Source organism: Rutidosis leptorrhynchoides, chromosome 1 (genome assembly GCF_046630445.1).
Source record: "Rutidosis leptorrhynchoides isolate AG116_Rl617_1_P2 chromosome 1, CSIRO_AGI_Rlap_v1, whole genome shotgun sequence".
Classification (NCBI taxonomy): domain Eukaryota; kingdom Viridiplantae; phylum Streptophyta; class Magnoliopsida; order Asterales; family Asteraceae; genus Rutidosis; species Rutidosis leptorrhynchoides.
The window spans coordinates 629,597,152-629,611,122 of NC_092333.1; positions in this window are offsets into that span (position 1 = coordinate 629,597,152).

The window sequence follows — 13,971 nt, forward strand, 5'->3', positions numbered from 1 at the left end:
ATTACTTTGATTGGTGAATATCTCGGTGTGGATATAAGTCGTGGGGGATTATTACTAGAAGAGCCGGAACCCCACGATACTATAGGTTTAAATGTATACCATGGTGCGAAAGTTTTGAAGAGGCGAAATAACGCCGCAGTACGATACCATGGTAGACATCCACAGGTGCAGAGAAACCAGAAGCAAGGTAATGTAGGAGGGGGGAATGAGATGCAAGAAATGCATAGGTTTATAGCTTCTCAGGAATACGAAAATGCTAGACAGAGAGCATTTGAAGATTGGCAAGTTCATCAGAACCAGATCATAGCTCATTGCCAACATATAGGTAGAAACTATATTCCTACACCGAAACCCATCTTCCCTCCTTGGTCGATAGAGATACAGCCACCATATCCTACGTATGACCCTGCCGAAGCATTCTATAGCACTTATGGTTATGCCTGGAACCCCTATTGGTACCAATATCATCCTTAGTTTACTTATTATTATTTTTTATTATTTTGTAATTTGTAATTATTGATACATTTAATACTTTTGTTAATATTGTAATCATTTTTATAATTATCTAACTTTTATTCTTAGATTTTAATAATTTTTGAATGTGGGGTAATATACCAAACTTCAAAAATATGTATATATGTTTGCAGTTTATCTTATGTACACAACAGGGTAAAACAACGCATTTTCAAAGACTGGCATTAAGTTCAGCAAAAGCAACTAATTTTGACGACAAGATGCAAAATATATGTGAAATAACAACAAGACGGAATGAACAAATGATGTGCACCATTTATCATTCAGCAAACAAACGCCAATATATTTGGAAACTTTGGTAAAAATTTAATCATTTTCACACAAATCACCCTCAATAATTTAAATTGTTACTGATTTCTTGCAAATGAGGGCATTGCAAGATCTTAAGTGTGGGAAGGGGTTAAATTCTTTCGGATTTTAAAATTTTTTACTTTAAACACTTGGTTACCATTAAAAATACTAGTAAAGCAGTAGTTGTATTAGAATCTAGTGCTCTCTGATAAAAAAGAACAGCCCTAATCTTATATACTGACTACCCAATTCTAGTAAAATTTTTCAATTAAATGAATTCAAATCATGTTTATACATATTTATGAACGATAAAACTAGGTTTTAACACCGAAATTATTGTTATCTCAGAAAGAACATAAATTAAGAAACAAACTAAAATGTCAAAATTCATTTAAAATGGAATAGAGGACGATAAAAAGGAAAATAAAAGCCAAGTGTGGGAAAATTTACCAAGTTATCTTAACATATGTCACATATATCTGTAACAAATAACTGAAAATACTTTTGCTTTGGACTAAACTAAACTGTTTTACCCGATGAAAGAAAAGAAGAGATGGATCTACACGATGAATCAATTCCATCATTAAAAGGAAGTAAAGTCTTCCGAAAAAGAAACGCGCTTCTTGATTTAGGTCATGAAGTTGTCGTCCAGACCAGCTGTAGGTTGACGAAAAATCTAGAAAAGTCATCACTAAAATCACCAGGAAATCCACGGACCTCAGCATTAAACAGGGTCGCCAAGTGGTCAGATTTATCCTAACCATGAGAAGGATTTATCTCGTACAATGGGGGGGCACCATGCAAATTAGCTGGATAAGACTAATGAATCAGATCCCCAGAAAGGATAATCTCCTTAAAGATTAAAAATCAGCTTTTAAGACTGATATTACTCAATCCTAGAGATTGACCTTAAAGATTGAGAATTACAAACTCATGGAATTCGATGATATCTAAACTCGAGCTTAAACGAGAAAATATTTTGATCAAAAATTACAAACCGATTTGTTTTCTGAAAACCCTATTTTCAATGCGTTCATTACCATTGAACGTAAAATCCTAGGAATTCACCTGGAATTCATTAGGTCACCTGAACTAAATCGGGTGTCAACCGTAAGAGCGGTGGTTGCATAGTGGTCAAAGACAGGACCTTGTGCCATACCGAAAAATTATAAGGGTGAGCTTTACTATTGCTCCTACCAAGGATAGTAATTGCGTCCGACACGTTATAGACCAAAATCAAAAGCATGTCACGGGACATTGCCTTAACAGTTGCTTGTTCAACGCTTTCCTTTACAACCGGACGGTAGTTTACCGAAAGGTAATATACGGGACAACTAAACTGGACGTGTTGCTTTCCAAATACAAGGTTAGCAAGTGGGTGACACAAAACCGCAAGTTTTGAGCTAAAATTTTCAAATTTAAGACCCACCAAACCCACAAAAATATTTTGCAAACACCGGTAAAGGGTTATCCCGGAAAACTTATCTAGGGTAAAAACTAGATTTAATTTTCAAAAGATCAAATGTTTTCATAAACATCCAATTTCCTTAATGGATCTAAATTTTTATAGTCATGTGGGACTGTAAACCATATCGTTACTACCATTGTTTATACCGCCGTATAGAAATCACTGATGTACAAAGAGTGAAGAATAAAGAAGTGATTCTAGTATTTCAAGACAATATTGCTTGAGGACAAGCAACGCTCAAGTGTGGGAATATTTGATAATGCTAAAAACGAACATATATTTCATAGCATTATTCCTCAAGAAAGACAAGCTTTTAGTTGCAATTGTTCTATTTACAAGTGATATTCGTTTAAATAATAAAAGGTGAAGACAAAAGACAGATTCGACGAATTGAAAACGCAAACGACCAAAAAGCTCAAAAGTACAAAAGACAATCAAAAAGGTTCCAATTATTGATAAAAAACGTCTCGAAATTACAAGAGTACAAGATTCAAAACGCAAAGTACAAAATATAAAATTGTACGCAAGGACGTTCAAAAATCCGGAACCGGGGCCAGAGTCAACTCTTAACGCTCGACGCAACGGACTAAAAATTACAAGTTAACTATGTATATAAATATAATATAATATATAATTAATTATATTAATTATATATATATTATATTTATAAATAAAAAACCGTCGGCAGAGAAACTCCAAGGGTGTGAGCTGTAAATACATTCTCCGCGACTCGCGGAGATTGAAGAGCATTTTGCCGCGAGTCGCGGAGCCCCAAATTTGAAAACTGCCTATAAAGCCAACCGAATTCTGATCAAAAACCATCATCTTTTTCTTCCTCATTCATACGTAAAATTTATATTTATATTTATAATTTATATTTTAATTTTAATTATAATTCTAATAATAAGGGTATGTTAGCGAATATTGTAAGGGTGTAAGTCGAAATTCTGTCCGTGTAACGCTACGCTATTTTTAATCATTGTAAGTTATGTTCAACCTTTTTACATTAATGTCTCGTAGCTAAGTTATTATTATGCTTATTTAAAACAAAGTAATCATGATGTTGGGCTAATTACTAAAATTGGGTAATTGGGCTTTGTACCATAATTGGGGTTTGGACAAAAGAACGACACTTGTGGAAATTAGACTATGGGCTATTAATGGGCTTTATATTTGTTTAACTAAATGATAGTTTGTTAATGTTAATATAAAGATTTACAATTGGGCGTCCCTATAAATTACCATATACACTCGATCGGACACGATGGGCGGGGTATTTATATGTACGAATAATCGTTCATTTAACCGGACACGGGAATGGATTAATAGCCACTAGAATAATTAAAACAGGGGTGAAATTACATTCAAGGGTAATTGGTGTAATTGTTAACAAAGTAGTAAAACCTTGGTTTACACGCAGTCGATAACCTGGTGTATTTATTAAACAAAGTATTAAAACCTTGTTACAATTCGAATCCCCAATTAGTTGGAATATTTAACTTCGGGTATAAGAATAATTTGATGAGGACACTCGCACTTTATATTTATGACTGATGGACTGTTATGGACAAAAACCAGACGGGCATATTAAATAATCCAGGACAAAGGACAATTAACCCATGGGCATAAAACTAAAATCAACACGTCAAACATCATGATTACGGAAGTTTAAATAAGCATAATTCTTTTATTTCATATTTAATTTCCTTTATTTTATATTTAATTGCAATTCTAATTATCGCACTTTTATTTATTGTTATTTAATCGCACTTTTAATTATCGTACTTTTTAATTATCGTAAGTTTATTTTATCGCACTTTTATTATTCGCAATTTCATTATCGTTATTTACTTTACGCTTTAATTTAAGTCTTGTATTTATTTTATATTTTACATTAGGTTTTAACTGCGACTAAAGTCTTAAAATCGACAAACCGGTCATTAAACGGTAAAAACCCCCCTTTATAATAATAATATTACTTATATATATGTTTGTATTTTTATAAAAGTAAACTAATATAGCGTTGAGCTTTGTTTAAAGATTTCCCTGTGGAACGAACCGGACTTACTAAAAACTACACTACTGTACGATTAGGTACACTGCCTATAAGTGTTGTAGCAAGGTTTAAGTATATCCATTCTATAAATAAATAAATATCTTGTGTAAAATTGTATCGTATTTAATAGTATTTCCTGCTAAAATTAATAACTATTTTATATACACCTCGCATAACATCAAGTATTTTTGGCGCCGCTGCCGGGGACTATCTTAAAAGCCGGAAGCGCAACGCTAATATAAAAAAAAAAAAAAGATTTTTTGTTTACTTTTATTAAAATTCGTTTTGTAAAAATACGTTTTAAATATTCGAAAAATATAAAAAGAAAAACAAAAATATAAGTATTTTTAAGATTTTGTTAAATATTTAAGTTTTATAAGTTTCTTTATTTTTATTTTAGTTTATAAAAATATAAGCTTTATTAACTATCTTTTATTTATAGAAAAGAATAGAAAACAGAAAATAAAAAAAAATAAAAAATATAAAAACGCGTAAAATTTCAAACCTGTCAGCTGAATTCTGGAACCCCGCGACTCGCGGGGTTTGATGCAATAAATGCCGCGACTCGCGGAGCCTTTCTGACAGGCGACAGGAAGCCCTAATTCAGTATTAATTAAGGTTTATTATTAATTATAATTATTATTTAAACCTAATTATAATTATTATTATTATTAGTTTTATTTTTATTTTTACTTTTTATTTAATTTATGTATTTAGTATTAATTAGTTTTATTAAATTGTAAAATTAGTAGTTTTATTAAAAAAATAATATAAAAATAATATTTTTATAAAAATTGTACTTTTTACAACTTTTTGTATATTTTTATATTTTGTCCCTTTTTAATCGTTGAAGCATAACTTTTGTATTTTTAGCTCATATTTAATTTTAAACCTAGTTTTTGCTATAGTTATTTTTACTCCTAGATTTTTAGGCTTTGCCGTAGAATTCCTTAAGTGCTTTTTCTTTAGACTAAGATTTAGGTGCTTTAGAATTTTGCGACGCCTTTTTAAGTTTTAGTTTCTTTTTAAGTTATTTCTATTTGGGATTTAGTTTTTCCTTGTAAGCTTTAATATTTTTAGACCTTTTACTATGTACCAATTATCATTCCAATTAGTAATCTCAATTTGCGATTATAATTTTAAGTTAGTTGTAGTAATAAGGTTAGGTTAGTCAAGTATTTTTAAGTTTTTATAATTTTCTTTTATTTTTCCGTCGCCTTTTATTTTTCAACCATTTTTTTTTTCTTTTTCTACCTTTTGCGACGAACTCTTTTTCTCTCTTATTTCTCTCTATTCTAGTTTTTAGGACTTAGAATTTTTTCTACTTCTTATCTAAATTTCTTAAAATTACGAAAATTTATTTTGAGTGGTTAAATTGATAGACATCAAAATTTCCTGGTTCGTAGTAATAGTTGGATTTGTACGTGGACCGGGTTATTGGAGCCAAACAGTGCTCAATTATATTGAGACCAAACGAATCCTGCCCCTCTGCTGCATCTTTTGGCTATTCGAAACGTGGGCAAAATCAGAAAAGTCTATTGATTGGATAACTTATTATAATTTTTCTTTCCTTTTTAAAAACTAATAGGATATTCATTGAATGCACCGAGCAAGACGTTCATCACCTTTTGTACGTTCACCACCTGTAACTCGATCAAGACAACATTTAGCAAATATAACCGCCGTTGATTTTTCTTTAGAATCGTCATCAAGTCAACCAAGTACTTCAGTTCAAATTTCCGATAATCCATTTTTTGAACCCAACCTCACAATTGAGAATCCAGAGAATATTCAGGAACAGTTCATAGATCCTGAACCATTAAACTTTCCTCCGGAACCACCAATCATTCAAACAGAGATTGTTGAGGAACGAACCATTAAATCAGAATCATCTAGTGATACCGATTCAACAAATTCAATTATGGAGAATCTGGAACCTCTAAGTATGGAAGACCGAATGAGAGCTAAACGCACTGGCCAAGGTCACGCAATTACTCATCCAGACATTAATGCGCCAGATTATGAAATCAAAGGACAAATTCTACACATGGTGACTAATCAATGCCAATTTAGTGGTGCACCGAAGGAAGATCCAAATGAACATCTACGTACCTTTAATAGGATCTGCACACTATTTAAAATCCGAGAAGTGGAGGATGAACAGATATATCTCATGTTATTTCCCTGGACTTTAAAGGGAGAAGCCAAAGATTGGTTGGAATCGTTACCTGAAGGGGCGATCGATACATGGGACGTTTTAGTTGACAAATTTCTTAAACAATTCTTTCCTGCATCTAAAGCCGTAAGACTTCAAGCAGAAATTGTTACGTTCACACAGAAACCAAATGAAACTCTATATGAGGCGTGGACAAGATATGGAAAGTTGTTAAGAGGATGTCCGCAACATGGTTTAGACACCTGTCAAATAGTACAAATATTCTACCAAGGATGCGACATCACTACAAGGAAAGACATAGATATAGCAGCTGGTGGTTCTATTATGAAGAAAACCGAAACTGATGCTTACAAAATTATTGATAATACTGCTTCCCACTCACATGAGTGGCACCAAGAAAAAGATATCATTAGATCATCTAAAGCAGCTAGAGCCGATTCTAGTCATGACTTAGATTCCATTTCCGCAAAGATAGATGTTGTGGAACGACGAATGGAAAAGATGACTAAAGATATTCACTCAATACGAATTAGTTGTGAGCAGTGTGGAGGACCACATTTGACAAAAGATTGTCTCAGTATTGAATTAACAATGGAACAAAGAGAGAATATTTCATACATAAACCAAAGGCCTGGAAATAATTATCAGAATAATTATCAACCGCCAAGACCAATTTACAATCAAAACTAGAATTATAACCGAAATATTCCATACAACAACAAACAAGGTCCTAGCAATCAACAAGTATCCAATAATACTTACAACCAGCAAAGACCGAATTTTCAAAACAAACCACCACAACAAACCGATGATAAAAAGCCGAATTTAGAAGATATGATGACGAAGCTAGTTGAAACTCAAACACAGTTTTTCACATCTCAGAAACAAACCAATGAACAAAATGCTCAAGCATTTAGAAATCAACAAGCTTCTATTCAAAATCTGGAACAAGAAGTAAGTAACCTAGCAAGGTTAATAGGTGAAAGAAAACCGGGAAGTTTACCAAGCGATACAAATGCTAACCCCCGGAATGAAACAGCTAAAGCTATTACCACAAGAAGTGGTACAACACTTAAACCACCTGAAATACCTGTAACTTCTGATGAAACTATTCCTACTCCACAAGAACCACAACCTGATCAAGATAAGGAAAAAGAACCGGTAGTTGAAAAGGTTAATGAAAATAACACAGTTAAGGATAAACCTTATGTTAAACCATACCAACCACCACTTCCTTACCCGAGTAAAATGAAGAAAGAAAAACTTGAAGCCGAGCAATCCAAATTTTTGGATATGTTTAAACAGATAAATGTAAATCTTCCTTTCATTGATGTGATTTCAGGAATGCCAAGATATGCTAAATTCTTGAAAGATCTAATCTCAAATAGAAAGAAAATGGAAGAACTCTCGGCTGTTACTATGAATGCTAATTGTTCAGCGGTGCTGTTGAATAAGATACCAGAAAAACTATCTGATCCAGGAAGTTTCACAATTCCATGTTTTCTGGGTAGTCTTAGTTCAATAGAAGCATTGGCAGACTTAGGTGCTAGTATAAATTTAATGCCGTATTCACTATACGCTAAACTAGACCTTGGAGAATTGAAACCAACCAGAATAAGCATACAACTAGCCGATAGATCAATAAAATATCCTAGAGGGATAATGGAGAACATGCTAGTTAAAGTTGGTACTTTAGTATTTCCAGTAGATTTTGTTGTTTTGGACATGGAAGAAGATTCTCAAGTTCCTCTCATATTAGGAAGACCATTCTTAAACACTGCTAAAGCAATGATAGACGTGTTCGGTAAGAAACTGACCCTAAGTATAGAGGATGAGAGTGTTACCTTTTCAGTTGATAGAGCAATGCAACAGCCACAATCTGCAGATGATACATGTTATTATATTCAAACTATAGATGCACATGCAGAATTATTAGAAGAATTTCCAGAATTACAAGGAACAGGAGAATGTTCTTTAGGAGAAGGTAATGAACCAATTGATGAAGCTGAAATGTTAGCTACACTTATAGCTAATGGATATGAACCAACAACAGAAGAAATTCAAATGCTAAAAGAAGAAGACAGATATCGATATAAATCATCGATAGAAGAACCCCCGAAATTAGAGTTAAAGCCACTTCCAAACCATTTGGAATACGCTTATTTACATGGTGAATCTGAATTACCTGTAATAATATCGTCTTCTCTTACTGAAAATGAGAAATCACAACTCATTTCTGTGTTGAAAGCTCATAAACCAGCCATTGCATGGAAGATTCATGATATTAAAGGAATAAGTCCTTCGTTTTGCACACATAAAATCCTTATGGAAGAAGGTCATAAAACGTATGTGCAACGCCAACGAAGACTAAATCCTAATATGCAAGATGTAGTTAAGAAAGAGATTATTAAACTGCCAGATGCAGGTTTAATTTATCCAATCTCTGATAGTCCATGGGTAAGCCCAGTTCAATGCGTGCCTAAGAAGGGTGGCATGACTGTCATTACAAATGAGAAAAATGAGCTTATTCCTACTAGGACTGTAACAGGATGGCGTGTATGTATTGATTATAGAAAATTAAATGACGCCACCAGAAAAGATCACTTTCCCTTACCTTTCATAGATCAAATGTTGGAAAGATTAGCCGGAAATAGTTACTATTGTTTTCTAGATGGATTTTCCGGATATTTTCAAATTCCAATAGCACCCGAGGACCAAGAGAAAACCACATTCACGTGCCCTTATGGTACTTTTGCTTACAAACGCATGCCATTTGGACTTTGTAACGCCCCTGCAACCTTTCAAAGGTGTATGATGGCGATTTTTCACGACATGATAGAAGAATGCATGGAAGTATTCATGGATGACTTTTCAGTCTTCGGTGATACATTTAAATCATGCTAGTTAATCTGGAACGAATGCTAATTAGATGCGAAAAATCAAATCTAGTACTTAATTGGGAGAAATGCCATTTCATGGTTAAAGAAGGCATCGTTCTTGGACATAAAATTTCAAAAGAAGGAATTGAAGTGGATAGAGCTAAAGTAGATGTAATTGCTAAACTTCCACATCCCACCAATGTTAGAGGAGTTAGGAGTTTTCTAGGGCATGCCTGTTTTTACCGACGTTTCATAAAAGATTTTTCTAAAATTGCCACTCCTATGAATAAACTCCTAGAAAAGGATGCGCCATTCATCTTTTCAGATGAGTGTATCAAATCTTTTAATATTCTTAAAGAGAAACTCACTAATGCACCGATCATGATAACACCAAATTGGAATCTACCATTTGAACTAATGTGCGATGCAAGTGATTTTGCAATGGGAGCCGTTTTAGGACAAAGGATTGAAAAACGATTTCAACCTATATATTATGCTAGTAAGACGTTACAAGGAGCACAAACGAACTATACAACTACTGAAAAAGAACTCCTTGCTATTGTCTTTGCTTTTGACAAATTTCGATCATATCTCGTTCTAGCAAAAACGGTGGTCTATACCGACCATTCTGCTCTTAGATACCTATTTTCAAAACAAGATGCTAAACCAAGATTAATACGTTGGATCTTACTCTTACAAGAGTTTGATATTGAAATCCGAGATAAAAGAGGAGCAGAAAATCTCGCCGCTGATCATCTTTCTCGTCTTGAAAATCCCGAATTAGAAGTTCTAAATGAGTCAGCCATACAAGACAACTTTCCTGATGAATATCTATTGAAGATAGATTATTAAGAAATCCCATGGTTTGCAGACTATGCAAACTACTTAGTTTGTGGATTCCTTGAAAAAGGATTATCATACCAAAGACGAAAGAAATTCTTCAGTGATATAAAACACTATTTCTGGGAAGATCCACATTTGTTTAAAAGTTGTCCCGATGGAATAATACGCCGATGTGTATTTGGAGATGAAGCTAGTAAAATTTTAAACCATTGTCACACAGGACCAACAGGAGGGCATTATGGGCCTCAACTAACAGCAAGAAAAGTTTATGAAGCTGGATTCTATTGGCCTACAATTTACAAAGACGCACACCTTCTTTGCAAATCTTGTGATGCATGTCAAAGGGCCGGAAAAATAAGTCAACGTGATGAAATGCCACAAAATGTCATCCAAGTATGTGAAGTATTTGACATTTGGGGTATTGACTTTATGGGTCCATTTCCAAAATCTAATAATAATCTATATATACTCGTAGCCATTGATTATGTATCTAAATGGGCGGAAGCACAAGCTCTCCCAGCTAATGATGCACGAGTTGTAGTCAACTTTTTAAAACGTCTTTTTGCAAGGTTTGGAACACCGAAAGCTTTAATAAGTGATCGGGGTACTCATTTCTGTAATAATCAACTTGAGAAAGTTCTTAAAAGATATGGAGTAACTCATAAAATCTCCACCGCATATCATCCACAAACAAGTGGACAAGTTGAAAATACCAACCGAGCTTTAAAACGTATTCTAGAGAAAACCGTAGGATCAAATCCGAAGGAATGGTCCATTAAATTGGAGGATGCACTCTGGGCTTTTAGAACAGCCTACAAAACTCCAATTGGAACCACACCTTTTAGACTTGTTTATGGAAAAGCATGTCATCTTCCAGTAGAAATTGAACACAAAGCATTTTGGGCTTTGAAGACATGTAATCTTGATTTACATGAAGCTGGACGTCTACGATTAAGTCAACTAAACGAATTAGAAGAATTAAGACATGAAGCATACGAAAATTCGTTAATCTATAAAGAAAGAACGAAGAAATGGCATGATAAAAGAATCAGAAGTTCAAAAGAATTTAAAGAAGGAGACAGAGTTCTTCTTTTCAATTCACGATTCAAGCTATTTCCTGGAAAATTGAAATCAAGATGGTCTGGACCATTCATAGTCAAAAGAGTTTTCCCATATGGAACGATAGAATTAATAAATTCAAATGGGATTGAATTTAAAGTTAATGGTCACAGAGTTAAACATTACATACATGGTCCGATGGAAGTCGACAACGAAGTTAATCACAATTTCGACACCACAGCTAACTAAGTGTGGGGAGAATCAAGTCTTTAAAGGATAATATGTATTTCTGTTAGAATTAGATTGTCTGTTTTCGTGTAGTTCTCGAAAATGGAACCCGAATGGTCTTTCCCTAGCAGACCCTAAAGAACTAGTCTTCTCCCCCCATTCTGAATTTTTATTTTTTTTAGGTTTTTACAAAATGAAGACTGCCTGTGAACTAAACCATGGTCTAATGCTTCACGCTTTGATCACTAAACGTAATAATGACATACTACCGAGTGAAATAGTATCAGTAATCAGAGAAAGAATGGACGGAGTTAGAAAAGAATCCAGATGCGAAGATAATAAGTTACAATTTGGTAAAGGAAAATCGAAATCCGCAGCGAAAAGAAGAGCACGACACCTAGAACGATGTCACAAATGCGGAAAATGGTCACATGGAGGTAAATGTTCCAATAATCAAACCTATTCAAATACCGAATTTGTTACTTTATGCAGAGACGAACCGTTCATATGTTTAGAAGAAAAGACACTGAATGCTCGAGGTTACGCCTATGTAGCTATGGAAAACCAATTAAACCGACTATCTTATGAATGGGATAGATCATATAACTAAGAAATCTATTTCACAGGTATGTCTGTACAATTTTTATTTTTATTTTTATTTTTAACCTTTTGATAATAAACGCTAATTTGTTCGCTAAAAAGTATTAAATTGGTATTAAATAAAATTAGGTTTGGCGACCGAAATTATTGATATCATTCAAAAATTTATTACATCACTGCGAAATTTAACGTTTATTCTTAAGGTATAAATATCTTTAATCAATCAACCCAAAATATTTCAAAAATTCGTCATGAGTTAAATTAGGTCTTGGAACCGAAATTACTTTACCGAAAAGAGGGGCGCATATTTTTGATAATATTTGATTGATTAAAGTGGGATAAAAAGACAAAAAGATTTTTAAATTTATTTTTTACCATGTTTTTAAAATTAATATTTAAATCTTAAATTAATATTGTAAACTTTGTAAAAACAATATATTTAAAATATTTGAAAAATTAATATAAGTTTGATATGAATTTATGAATTTTTAAATTAAGTTTGGTGTGAATTTTTAAAATATAAAATTTTTAATTTTATGCATTTCAAATTTTAAGTTTGGTGTGAATTTTTAATATTAATTTTGAATTATATATTTAAGTTGTGTGAATTTAAAAACAAAAATTTACTTTATCTCATTAAGTTGAGAATATGATTTTTAAAATTCGTCGTAAGTTGAAGACTAGGTCTTTGAACCAAAATTGCTTTACCCGAGGGAGGGACGAGAACTTTTATTATCATTATTTTTAATCTTTTTGATTTAAAGTATGCCAAAAACATTAAAAAACCCAAAAATCTTAGCTTTTAAAACAATCGCTACAAAAAGACAAATTTTAAAATTTTGTCGAGGGACGGACTAGGACATCAATCCAAAACGACCTCGTCCTAAATAACAAGGGAAACAAAATTTTAAAATTAATTTCTTAATTGTTTTCAAAAGTTAATGACTAAAAAAAAAAAAAAAAAAAAAAAAAAAAAAAAAAAAGCTCCGCGACTCGCGGAGTTTAAAGGGTGTTTCACCGCGACTCGCGGAGGGACCGAAAATCAGAAAAAAAAAATATAAAGAGCTGAACGATCAGTTCACTCCCCCACACAAAAACACTGCGAAAAATAACAGCGAAAAAACCCCGAAAAACCTGAAAAATACACCCCAAAATCACAATTTTTAACCGTTAATCACCAAATCTTTTGCTAAAATCATGTTGAGAAGGATGCTATCTAAGAATTACTCAAGAAAAACGGTAAATTTCTATACCTAAACACCATTTAATCCGAAATTTGGTGTTCTTGAGCTATTTTTTCCCCAATTTGATTTTGATGTTTTTTAGTGTAATTAGACTTAAATTGTTTATGTATTATGCTTGTATAACCTAGATTGATGCTGTTTAACATGATTAGAAGCCTTAAACTTCAAATTTTGAGTAATCTAGGGTTTGTGTTCTTGAGCAAATTTGGGGCTTTTTGATATAAACAGGTTATGGCCGATTTTTGTCATGAATTGTTGCTAAATTGAGTAGTGTAACATGTCTAGGTAGTTAAATAATCCAAACTTTGAGCCTAAACATGATTTTGAGAATTAAAGTGGACTTTTTCAAGTCTAAATTTCATGAACTTGATTTTTGAAAGATAATGCCATTTGAGACTTGTTTAATTGCTAGTAATGATTATTTTGACATGTTATTTGAGTTGAATGCTTATGAACTTGGCGAACATTTTCGTATATGCTTATTTGAAAAAGTGTAGATTTGATAAAAATGTGAAAATAAGCTTAAGTTTGATATAAATTGATAATGTCATTGTAATTATTTTGATTGATGATTTTGCTGACACTAATGCATA